Below are 9083 nucleotides of genomic sequence, written 5' to 3'. Positions count from 1 at the left end.
TTTAACTTTGTCCCCAAGCAGGTAAAGACCTCTATGAGGCAATTGGCGGAACCCAAGAGATATGCAATCTATCTCCCGCTATTCTGTTGAGTCGTCCCTCTGCTCACACTACTGTGTTGATGCATTGGGACATTAACCCAAGATCTTGTACATTTGTACAGTTGAGTCAGAGTCTTGAGCGTAGAAGGGTTCCTCCATTCTGAACCCACGCTCCTTTGTCTGAAGCTCTCCCTGGCCAGGGATAAGAGCTGTGAAGTCTCATCTTCACTCACCTTTCATCTGCTTCACCCTGACTCTCAATGTCAGGGTTAAGAGCAAACACTACCCTGTACAGTTGACTTGCCTCGGCAGTCCACCCTTGTTTGAGCCTCACTTGACTGGATATAGTGTGTGCTATGTGAATGTTTGCTTTATTTTGATTGATGCTTGCATGCTTGTTCTTCCTGGTTAGGATTAGTTTGTTGTTGAGCAAGTTAGGATAGAAACCATAACATAGGGCAATGATGCATGATAACACTAGGCTCGAGTACAGCTCCCTGGTAGTGTGTCTCCCCTTGGTTTCTGGCTAGAATTTCTTTCCCGTTCAGGGGAACTACGTCGCCCTGATCCTCATACCAAATGAGGTACGTAGGCAGGAGACCGCGCGAGGTCTCTCCGGGCACTTTTTTTCTTTTTGTGTGTGTTTGCTTGTTAACCCTCTTGTGTGTCAGGATATGGATGTAAGCCCAGCGATTGGCTGTCCGTATCCTGATTGTGTTTGTTTGGTTCGGAAGCCGATGTAAGTCCAGCGATTGGCATTCGGGTTCCAAGTTTGCCTGTGTTTGTGTGTGTCTTGTTTGGCGTGCGTGAGCCGAACTACGGTAGCTCTGATTCTCGTTCCAGACGAGATACGTAGGTATATGATGCGATGTCCTAGCGAGCCCTCTCCTCTTTTACCCCACCTGTGTTGTCTTCGGTGTGTGTGTGTGTGATGTTTGTTTTAGCAACCTATTCTTTCTTTTAGAGCGTGGATCCCGTCGAGTACGACGGACGTGAGGGGTGCTAATATCTTCCCCTCGCGTAACCGACTCCCTTACCCTTTCTCTTTGGTCGCAAGACCATGCTTTTTCCTAGGTTTACTCTGAGCGTTTCCTTTCCCTCTTTTGGGATAAATAACGCATGGCGGCGGCTCTGTGTTGTTTTTGTTTTAGCCCGCCGGTTGTTTTTCGCGGATGCGACAGCTGGCGACTCTGCTGGGGATTTACAAGATGTTGACCTGTGCTGGTCCATCTTCCCTAAGCGAGTCTCTCCTAGCGTTCTAGGATAGTTTAGGTTGCTTGTGCTGCTATTTATTGCATTTATTATTCGGACTGTGTATATATTTGCATAAATATTTGCATGCATCATACTATCATGTTGCCGTCCTCTGTGCAGGTGGTTCCATTGTTTGGGGTGGGTGTTCTGAGTGGGGCTAAAACCCAGGCCCGAGTATACACATAGGATTAGTGTGGTCTCACGTTCCTCATTTGCTTTATTAGCATATTGTTGCAACGTGACATACCACAAGCCGGACGAGGTTCATCTGAGAGCTCTTCCTTTGTGGAGTAGTCCACTTTGGTTTAGTTATCTTTTGAACTATTGACTCCGGTGGCCGATCATTCCCGGATCTTCGGTTTAGACGATCTCAGGAGAGCTACAATGGCACACCCGAAAGGGCAAACCCATTGAGTATCTCTGCCCGATTGTCGAGACTATTATCCGGCTTAGGATAACCTGATTAGAATTTACCTGTGAGGGGCGGGTGATTCTTTCAGATGCATGTTCAGATGGTGACTCAGATGGTGACTAATGGTTCCGTTGATCAGAGTCCTATTTATAAGTCGGATTTATGGCCATTTACTGCTGAGACGCCGAAGTGTTGTCCGTGTTATTTATCAGTGGGGATCCGTTTATTTCAGGATTCCCCGGGCCGGTTCAGGGATTGAGGTGATCTGCTCAGAGATTGTTTGATGATGATGATGTATCTGTCTTCCGTTTATTTCGGAACCCTTGAGTTGGATTTGTGGTTACATATTCCTTCAGATGGTTGTGATCGGTTCAGAGATCAGGGATGTGACTCAGAGCAATAGATGATCAGACGACTTGGAGGATGGCACAATGCATTGCATTCATTCATCAGCATCATTACATCTTGCATTTACCTGCATCTAACACATGTTTATCCATATGCAGGGACATTTTGATCGAGATCCTGGTTGAGAGACTTTCTGCTCAGATATGAGGACCGGTTTGAAAGATGATGTTGCCTACAGTTTCTTCAACCCAGAGATTGACGAGTTGAGAGATATGATAGCGTTGATTACGCCCGACCATGTGGGGATGTTCAGAGAGTCATATGGGGGTATTCTGAAGATGGTTTTCAGACTCACTGACAGTGACAGAAGCGCCATTCATACTCTTCTCCAGTTCTATGACCCGGGTCTGAGATGTTTTGTGTTCCCGGACTATTTGTTGGGGCCTCTGATGGAGGACTATGCTAGTATATTGGGTATGCAGATCCGAGATCATATTCCTTTCTGTGCTATTAGGGGAGAGCCTGATGTCCTTGGGATTTCTCGTGCTCTTTATTTGAGTCCGGAAGTGACCAAGGAGGGTTTGAAGGAGAAAGGAAAATTACCTGGTTTTCATTTGAGTTTCTTGGGAGCTAAGGCCAAGGAACATGCTGTTGCGGGTAATTGGAAGACGGTCTGTGCTTTGATTGCTGTGGGCATTTATGGCGTCATTCTGTTTCCTAATCAGAAGGGCTTTGTAGACCACAATGCCATCAGATTATTTTTGCAGAGGAACCCTATTCCTACTCTGATCGGAGATGTTTACTACTCGGTTCATAACAGGAATGAGAAGCGGCGTGGTGGTTTGATTCGGTGTTGTGCTCAGTTGCTATTCAGGTGGTTTATGGGGTACTTGCCTTCCCGAGGTGCTTTTGCTTCTCTCGATCCTACGGTCAAGTGGTCGGTCAGATTGATGGGTTTGCGGGCTGATGATATAGCATGGACTCATAATGGTATGGCTGGACGGGATTTCATATATAGCTGTGGGAGATTTCCCAATGTGCCTCTCATAGGTGTTCAGGGTTGCATCAATTACAACCCGACGCTTCTTAGGAGACAGATGGGGTTTGCCATGGAGGTTCCTCCTCTCGAGCGAGAGATTCAGGAGTCCTTTTACTTCTCAGCTGAGGGTGATCAGGCCAAGTTGAGGCAAGTATCTGGGTCATGGCGTAACATCCAGAGGAAAGGCAAGGTTCCTTTTGGCAAGGTCAACAGCCGGTCTTTTCCTCCATTTGATGATTGGCTGCGGAAGAGGATCGAGATTACACACCTACCTTTTCCTGGAGGTGATCCGTGGTGTCCTATGATCGAGGGTCCGTGTTCTTCTGTCAGTATGGAAGAATTCCTCGAGATGAAGAGAGCCAGAGATCAGTTGCTTGCAGAGAAAGCTGAATTGGAGATGAGTGTTGCTCGTATTCAGATGGCCAACCAGGAGATTAGAGTGAAGATGGAGGATCAAGACAAGCGACATGCCTTGGAAGCAAAGCGCTTTGAGATGGATACTGCCTACTATGGGAAGGTCAATCAGGCTTTAGCATCGTCCACAAGGGAGCATGACATTACGAAGGAGAAGCTAGCTAGAGCTTCCCAGGTCATTGAGGATGAGAAGAGGAGGCAAATCCTCGTGAGAGATCAGAGAGACGCCAGAGCCAGAGTCCTCGCTGCGGAGTGGGAAGCGGAGAAAGCAAAGATCATCGCCGAGAGAGATCATTACATTGCTGAGAGAGATCATTACTTTAGGCAGATGAAGATTCACCAGAAAGAGGTGGGGAGATTACAACAGGAGAACACCGAGCTCAGGTTCGCCGCAGAGTTCGCGAAGATGGTTGATGATATAGGGCCTTCTGTGGGACCCTCATCAGGCTAGCTTTCTTATTTGTGTTGAATTACCGTCAGGCTTGTTGACGGAATTCACTTGCTTGTATTTCCTTCCTGATTCTGGAGAATTGTATTGGATTTGTAGTAGCTTGATGTATGACTATGGCACTTCTTGTGCATTTTGCTATGTGATGGTTATCTTCATTCGGTGGTTGATCTTCAAGCTTTATTTGCTTTCCCGTATGCACTCACACAAGCACACACATGGTTGGGGGTATCTTGCTAAATCATATATCTCTGATCTGTATGATGGAATCAAATGCTGAATATCAGAATATTGCCGCCGAATTTTTATATGTCTCGATGAAGCCAGGATCAAGAGACAAAGTGTTCCTCATATGGATAAACACTGCATTCATGTATGAACCATAATAACTTGTCTTCTGTTTTGCAGGTGTCAGTTTCTAACCTGTTTGATTGACACAGGAATGATGAATCCGCCCAACACAGACATTCTCGAGCTGAAAGAGAAGATGGGAGAGCTGATCAATATCATGCAAGAGTTCGCCTTGGGGCAGAAAGCAATCGCCGAGAAGGTGGGGAGGATTGAAGACTGGCTGAGAAAGGGGGAAATACCGGGAAACGCTTCGTCGTCTGGACCGAAGAAATCCTTTGGTAATGACCAGCGCAAGAATGAGGGTGAATCGAGTGCTGGGTATGCCCAGAGAGGACACGGTAGGAATCGTTACTACCAGCACACTGCTGCAGTAACCATCCCTGCTGGTAATCAGTCAGTCCGACAGCAACATTAGCCAACTCCGCAGAGGGCATAGGGAGCTGGGAGCCAAGTGAGAGGAAAGGGGGTTGATCGTCATTTTGATAGGCCACCCATGCCGTATGCTCTTCTGTTGAAGAAGTTGAAAGATCTCGGAATGGTACAATTGAGGATGTTGACTCCGTTGAAACCTGATCAGAGGCCACCTAACTATGATGAGAACGCCAGGTGTGAATTCCATTCTGGTGCGCCTGGGCATAACATTGAGGGTTGTAGAGCCTTTAAGCATACTGTCCAAGATCTGGTGGATTCCAAGGCCCTCAATTTTACATTGTCATTGAATGTTAATGCCAATCCCATGCCGGCGCATGGTCAGGCGATGGTGGGTGCAATTGCTGAAAATTCAGATCGCGTCTGTGCGATGGGGGAAGAGACTGACAGCGACTGTGAACTGGAGCCGTGGATAAAATCGTGCGTACCAGGAGACTGGAAGGCCTAAAAAAGATCATCATTGTCGCTCGTCTGGAAGAGTAATATTTCCTGTTTTCAGTTTTATTTGCATGAAAGCCATGCGTGTTGCCCGACACGTAATGGTTCATTGTAAGGGTCACCTCATGTTTCATTTTGCAACATTTTGCATCATAAATAAATGGATGTTTTTCAGTCAAAAGCGGTGTTCCCTGTTTTTCATTTATTTTTGCAGTTTTAAAAACAAATAAAAATGGCAATGTTTGTTTTCATTTTTTCATCTTTTTGATTTGTCTCGTTCCGACTTCGAAAAATAATTCTCCGGATCTCATTGATAACGATTTGGTTACACCTCATATGACTTCGACAATCCGATCTATCATGCCGAAGAAGAAGGCGAAGAAGATTGTGATCTGCTGGAACTAGCCAGGTTGTTGAAACAAGAGGAGGAGGTGATTCAGCCGCACGAGGAGCGATGCAAGATCGTTATTCCAAGCGCCGAGGTCAGAAAGGAAATGAAAGTTAGGACCGCTTCAGAGGCGAGTCGAGAGCAGAATGGTAGCCCTGTTGAAAGAGCGTATGGATACCGTCACCTGGTCGTGTCAGGATATGCCAGGGTCGGATACCAATGTCACTGTACACGAGCTACCATGGAGAGAAGACTGTCCTCTAGAGAAGTAGAACGCCGGTGCTACTTACCAGAGAGCCCTTTGTTTCATGATATGATTCATCATGAAATTGAATGCTATGTTGATGACATGATAGCAAAGTCCCAAACAGAAGAGGGGCATCTGGCAGATCTGGCCAAGCTGAGTAGACCAATTGAGACAATTCAAACTGAGGTTGAATTCAGATAAGTGCACTATCAGAGTGCGGTCCGGTAAGATGCTAGGGTTCATTGTAAGAGAGGAATTGAGGTTGATCCTGCTTTAAAAAAAAAAAAAAAGAGAAAGAAAGAGAAAAAAGGAGAAATGCCTGAACCGAGAATAAAGAAAGAGGTTCGTGGTCTCTTAGGTAGATTAAACTACATGTCACGGTTCATATCTCACCTAACAGCCACGTGTGAACCAATATTCAAGTTGTTGAAAAAAAAAGGATCAAACGGTCAGGTGGAATAATGATTGCCAAGGGGCATTGAAAAAATAAAAGAATAAGTTACAGGAGCCTCTGATTCTGATGCTCCCTGTAGAGGGACGACCATCAATTCTGTACTTGACAGCCTTCGAGGGGTCTACGAGGTGTATTGGGTCAGCATGACGAGTCTTGTCGAAAAGAGCATGCAATTTACCTTAGCAAAAAGTTTACCGACTGTGAAACAATACATTCACTGCTCGAGAAAACTTGTTGTACTTTGGCATAGGCTGCTCGCCGACCGAGACAGTGTATGCTGGTTCATACCACTTTGTGGATTTCGAGATGGATTTGATCAGGTAGATTTTTGAAAAAGCCAGCATTGACCGGACGGGTTGCGAGGTGGCAAATGATTTTGACTGAATATGATATACAGTATACCTCTCAGAAGGCGATCAAGGGGAGTGTATTGTCTGATTACCTCGCTCCGCAACCCCTTGAGGATTATCAACCGATGAAGTTTGGATTCCCTGATGAGGACATCTCGAGGTGCTCTGATCGAAAGATTGTGAGGAATCGATCCCGAAGGAGGGGCCTGACCCTGAATCCGAACGGATTCTGATGTCTGATGGGGGAGGTTAAGGTGAATGAGCTTTTGTTGCCCGGATAACATTTGAAGGCACCGGTGGTGTGATTGGGTAGGAAACTGGTATCCTGGGTATCGAACCTCGGTGCGCCTACTGAGGCAACACCTTTCTCGTTGGTATGGGATGGAAGCGGTGCTACCGGTTGAGGTTCAAGTTCCTTCTTTGAGAGTCCTGATGGACGTGAAATTGCAAGAGGCTGAATGGGTAAGGACTCGGTATGAAGAGTTAAGCCTGATTGAAGAAAAGAGGCTGGCAGCCATCTGTCATGGGCAGTTATACCAGCAGCGGATGAAGCGTGCTTTTGACAGAAAGGTGCGACCTCGTGTATATCACTTAGGTGATACGGTGCTGAAAAGGATTCTTCCTCCTTAAAATGATCGAAGGGGCAAATGGACACCGAATTATGAAGGTCCATTCGTGGTCAAGAAGGTTTTCTTTGGCGGAGCCTTGTTGCTGACGACCATGGATGGTGAGGATTTTCCATCCCCTGTGAATGCGGACGCAGTTAAAAAATACTTCGTGTAAAGAGACCCGCTGGACGAAAGGAATAAAATAGTCCAGGCAAAAATGGGCATCCCGGCGAACCAAAAAACAGAAAGAAAAGGTTCGGGCAAAAATTAGGGATAAAATGAAAAAATTGTACACCTGGCAAGTCGAAAACCTGGAAAGGCGGCTTGGGCAAAAAAGGGTATCCCGGTGGACTGAAAACCTGAAAGGGCGGTCCAGGCAAAAGAGGGATTGAAACGAACAACTGCGTCCCGCATGATCGTTTGCGCTTTGGTTAAGGCACGTGGATAATACCCGGTAGGGATCAGTCGGAAACGTCTTGTTCAGAAGGCAGAAAGCACGGAGAGTCTGAGGACATATGGGGTATAACCGAGTTGGAACTCGATGAGATCACGGGTTTCACATTGCCATTAGGATAGATTTTTCCTTTTGTGCGCAATTACCTCTTTTCAGGAATTGCTTCCTTTGTATTGCTCAGTTTGAGCCACACTTTTCAGTCAATAAAATGCAAATTCAGTCAAATAATTTTGTTTTTGTTTTTCATTACCGCTTTGATTGCAAAAACATCCAGATATTTTTGATAACGAATCTTGCATTTTAAAGACATACAGGTCCCTTCCAATGCATGTATATAAGATTGAAGATTTGAAATCTTATTCGGAAGGTTAAGTGACCCAAGTGTTGAAATCTTGACACGCCTGGGGCACGGTTTTATCTAACGATCTCTTTTGCAGGTACTGTTAGATATTTTCACTCACTTGCAGGTTATGATGTGGAAGCTTTTGACAAAACAAATCCCTATGGAGTCCAATCAGGGACGAATGAAGGAATGACGAGGAGACGACGAGGCGTACGACGATCCTTGAAATTAATCAAGAAGACTCTTCAAAGTCGGAAAATTGAAAAGTCTGTATAAATCCCAGGAGTTCGCTCTCCGTCGAGTACGGAGCGGTTTGGGATACAAGATGATGGAGCAGAAAAGTCCAGACGAGTCTGGGAGTTCTCAAAAGTGGAAAGCTGACATGAGAGTTGGATATGAATACCAAGGTTCGACGAGTCATCTGGTGTTCAATACCAGAATTTCCTTATCTCTCCAAGCAGAGTCGTGAGGACTAGTTCCCCAGCAGATCCAAGGTCTGTGGTTTCCCAAGCAGGGTCAGGATGGTTATCCCCAGCAGGTTTCAGATCAATACTTCCCCAGTCGCCAGGTCTGGAGGTTGCTCTTTCCCAGCGGAGGTCTGTGAGGGTTTCCCAAGCAGAGTCGGGGTTTATATCCTCAGCAAGTCAAAGACAGTTGAATCCCCACAGAGTGTTGGTGGTTCTTATCCCCAGCAATATCCCCAAGCGGATCGGGGGCAAAGGAGGTTTTTCCCCAGCAAGGGTTGCCTTTTCCCAGCAGCAGTGCTATTCCCCCCAACAGGGTAGAGATCGGAGTGTTGGCGAGTTCCTCAGCAGAGTGTCTCGAGCTCCCCAGAAGAGTCCCTTGAGGGGGATACTTTTTATGCATTCATCATATGAAATAAGTATAGCATATTGCATAATAAAATCGCGTAGCATTTCCACAATTATGGAGCATTACGCTGAAAAAAAAATCATGCATCATTATTGCAAGCATGAAGCTAGTCTCAAGCCGTGGTTATCGTTTGAGAGGTGGTTGTGCCCGAAGAGGAAGGTGTTACTCCGAGGAGTCTAGCATCATGAATTTGA

Source organism: Lathyrus oleraceus, chromosome 4 (assembly GCF_024323335.1).
Source record: "Lathyrus oleraceus cultivar Zhongwan6 chromosome 4, CAAS_Psat_ZW6_1.0, whole genome shotgun sequence".
Taxonomy (NCBI): domain Eukaryota; kingdom Viridiplantae; phylum Streptophyta; class Magnoliopsida; order Fabales; family Fabaceae; genus Lathyrus; species Lathyrus oleraceus.
Note: the sequence above shows the minus strand (reverse complement) of the source record.